The sequence below is a fragment of the Pseudophryne corroboree genome, chromosome 5, assembly GCF_028390025.1.
Source record: "Pseudophryne corroboree isolate aPseCor3 chromosome 5, aPseCor3.hap2, whole genome shotgun sequence".
Lineage (NCBI taxonomy): Eukaryota > Metazoa > Chordata > Amphibia > Anura > Myobatrachidae > Pseudophryne > Pseudophryne corroboree.
In genome coordinates this window covers 659,684,615-659,688,499 of record NC_086448.1, presented here as the reverse complement: position 1 = coordinate 659,688,499, position 3,885 = coordinate 659,684,615, and the positions used below count along the sequence as shown (strand labels likewise).

The 3,885-nt window shown below is 43.6% G+C and overlaps 1 pseudogene; it reads left to right on the top strand.

Annotated features, from left to right (window-relative positions):
- Positions 1–3,512: 3,512 nt before the first annotated feature.
- On the top strand, positions 3,513–3,632 carry LOC134930484 (5S ribosomal RNA; annotated as a pseudogene).
- The last annotated feature ends 253 nt before the right edge of the window (positions 3,633–3,885 follow it).

The window sequence follows — 3,885 nt, the reverse complement described above, 5'->3', positions numbered from 1 at the left end:
TGCCAGTTACGTGTTGGTTTAAATTTGGCATTTTTGCACTAATGTCGTACGTATGTACTCGCGCATGCGTATTTACGCTTTTGCGCATGCGCAGACACTTAGTTTTCATACATTTGCGATGCGATGAATCTCAGCGACCAACTCGGAATGAGGGCCTGTAAGTAAGCACTGGTACAAAAAGTACAGTGCTTAGTGCTCACATGAGCTTACAATCTAAAGGAAAAATGAAATGCAACATATAAGGAGTGTGAGGAGATGGTGAGAGTTATATCCAATTCACAGCACTGCAAAAACCCGGGTTATTGTTGGGTATTATTGTATAAGAGGGAAAGGAAAAAGGCAGATATTTAGGAGCAGTTTAACAACAAGCACAGAGATAATAAAGCCAGAAGGTTTAAAAAAAATAAAAAATAATAATATCATAAGGGCATAGTGAATTGGAGAGAATGGGGCACACTGTAGAGTGTAATAAAATATTGTCAGAAAAAGTCACAGCGAGGTCATTAACAAATTGCAGAGAATAAGAAATTATCCCAGCTGAATTTTGTGTCGGTGTGGACGGTTATCTGCTTAATGCTGATTGACTTTATGGAGGTATGCAATTAGTGCCGATTTTTTCAACAAGTCGAAAAAACTAATTTGGGTTCGCACTATTCCATTTCAGTGCCGCTTTTTTTGACTTGTCGAAAATGGCGGCACTGGTGAAAAACATGTGGATCGCCGAAATCACCGTCAATCCATGTGTTTTGTCGTATTGGCAGGGGGTTTTCGACGGTTTTTAAGGTCCGTTTTCGCTCATGCTGAGCGACCAAAAAAAAGGTGAAACGGTATGGCGAAAATGTATTAAAAAATGGGCGAAAATGCCCGCAATTGACTAGGGTGGGTCGAATTGGTTCCATTTTTTTCTAGTAGGCGAAAAAAACCTGCACTAATTGCATACCTCCCTTTTTCCCCGGCAAAGTCCACAGGTTATCCACAGGATAACAATGGGATATGATGGAGCATCAGCGGATTGGCACCAATCGATCAAAGCTTTCTGGCCTCCCAGGATGCAACAGGCCCGTCCATATATATCCCCGCCCACTGGCTCAGGCAAATCAGTTTTTTGTTTGGTGCGGCAGGAGCCGGACCATGGTCAGAGGGCTGCTGTTTTTTAGCAGCCCTAAGCTTTCTTATTTTATTGTTATAGTCTTACTAATTATTAAGTGATCTTTCTAAACAGCGTCTTATACGTACCTTAGAAAGAGTCGCTTCAACAACTCTCCGCTGAGTCGCAACAACGCTTACCCATGAGTACAGTGCTGTTTCGGCGGGCGTCTGTGTTGGATATACTAGCAGGTCCAGCAGACGTTACTAGGCTGTGGCTGGAGCATGGGGAGAAGGTAAGGCATCGATTCTGCTCAGTAGATGGAATATGGACACAGCCGCACTGTTTTGGGAGGAGACTACCAAACAGTAGCTGATGCGGCTGCCACCCCGGGTGCACCAGCGCTAGGCCTTAGGGATCAGAGGCTCCAGGAATAGTATGAGGCCGCGATTCCTAGGGTTGATTTCAGCAGTGGGGAGTCAGATGCTCTCCTGGTCACCCCTCCCCCAGTTCATGACCAGTTTCCACCGAGTCTCCCGCCATGAACTGTTTCCTCGCTTCCGTCCCAGACGCTACCACGAGGGGACCCGGTCGCAGCTTAGGCGGCTGTATGACCGGAGCGTCTGTGTTCACTGGTCGCTGCCATGAGAGGACCCAGTCATGGCATAGGCGGCTGTGTGACCGGTGCGTCTGTGTTCACTGAGTGTCTGTGTTCACTAAGTCATGGAGCGACAGTGTACACTATTAGCGTCTGGATCAACTTAGCGTTCGCTAAGGTATGATCGGTCTTGGAAGCGGGGTGAGTCTCCCTGTATCCCACTCTACTGAGTACGGGTAATACAGCACTAAATCTCTATCTACCTTTTGAGTATGAATAGTTAGATAAGTGCATATTGCATATGAGTCTGTATACCATTACTGTTGTTTCTTTTTCATTGCGTCTGAATACGTTAAATCTGTTAAACATGATTCAGTAAATGTGTTCTCCTACATACTTAAAATGTTATTGTAGTTGATGATGTACTCATATTGCTTATTATACTAATGTATAACATGTGACTGACTGCTAGTATGAAGCGGACTTTACTATATGTCTGTCAGTTTGTTTTGCAGATCCTCAATGCTGGTGCATGAGTAGGGTCAGATGGATATAATTTTAAAGAAAAAAGGTTAAAGTGATTACAGTCACAAAATTGTGTAGTACACTGTGGAAGTGCTGATTATTTATCATGTATAAGTGCGGCAATGGTGAGGACACTCATACCATGTTTGTTTTGCAAAGCTGTATTATCCTCTCATGATCTGGTTCAGGATGGCTTGTGTGCATAATGTTTTATCTCAGCATAGATACAAGGCAGAGGCAGGTACAAGTGTATCCACCTTGGGCTATCTTTGCACAGACTTTATCCAGTAAGTTGAATGGATAATTCCCCCAAAATTCTGTACCAGGGATAGGGTTACGCTATTAGCCCTTATATGCAGATCCAGCTATGGTGCATCACTCCTAGCAGCAGCTTCTCAGAATCAGTGGTAAGTAAATCTTCACCCTCACAGGCTACACATTGTTCAGATTCATCACAAGATGAAAGCCCAATTTATTCTACTTCAGCATATGAAAAAGAGGTAGGTCTCAGCTCTTGAATTTAGCTGAGTTAATGAAAGCAATGAAGCCATTCTATCCTTATATATCCTTAAACAGCAGATCCTGTGTTAAAACCAAGGCACCTGTGTTTAAACATCCCAAAACCTGAGTTTGCAGGGTTAGATCAGCTGACAGAAATCATGGAAGAGGCTTGGGCTACGCCCGATAAGAAGTTTAGGATTCCTAAGAAATGGAATTCAATTATCCTCTTCCAGCTGGGGATTGTTTTAAAAAAAGGGGAGGTGATCCTAAAGTAGATGCAAAATAATTTACATTATCTTTGCTTTCATCATCACTTATAGGAGAGTGGATGGGTTTCAGAAAAAAACATTTTTTTCCCTGTCTAGGGCAGTCATAAGGCCAAGCCTTGGCTTCGGCTTGAATGGCAAAGACAGTGCTTGCCTGGGCTGATGCATTGGAAGGAGATTTTTCAATAGAGCAAAGATCTCATATAGCTCATATAAAAAACTGCAATGTTCCTGGAAGCATTGGATATGGGCAAAATATTTATTCCAGGGCATCAGCCTCAACTATACCTGCTCGTAGAGCTATTTAGCTGGGTACGTGGAAGCTGATTCAGAATCTAGGAAGGTTTTGGAATCATTGTCTTTTCTGAAAATATTCTTTTTGGTAAGAATTGACAGATATTCTGGAGTCAGAAGCAGACTCCAAGAAGGTCAGGTTCCTTCCACATACAGTTTCAAACCTAAAAGCTGTGCATTTCAACCCTTTATGGTATCTAACAAGTCAGGGAAGACTAGGAAAGCATTGGGCTACTGGAAGATCTACAGCTACACCACACTGGAAAGGCCCGATATCATCTGATTTTTGGAAACTAAGCAGTGTTGGGTCTGGTTAGTACTCAGATGGGAGACCATCTGGAAATACCAGGTGCTGTAGAAAAATAAACCATCAGTCTGATGGTGTGGGCCTCTGCCTGGGAGACCCCAGGCTGGGGGACCGACTTCTTCAGGTCACACAGATCTGGCACGGTATCTCTAGTTTATGCTTTTGCCTTCAAGACAGCCTGTCTCGGGTAGAGGCGAAGGCCATGGCTTTGCAAGAAGCAGGTCAGAAATTGCTTCAGTCAGGAATAGTCATTCCAGTTCCTCTGGCAAACGAGGACAAGGTTTTACTCTAACCTGGTTTTAGTCGG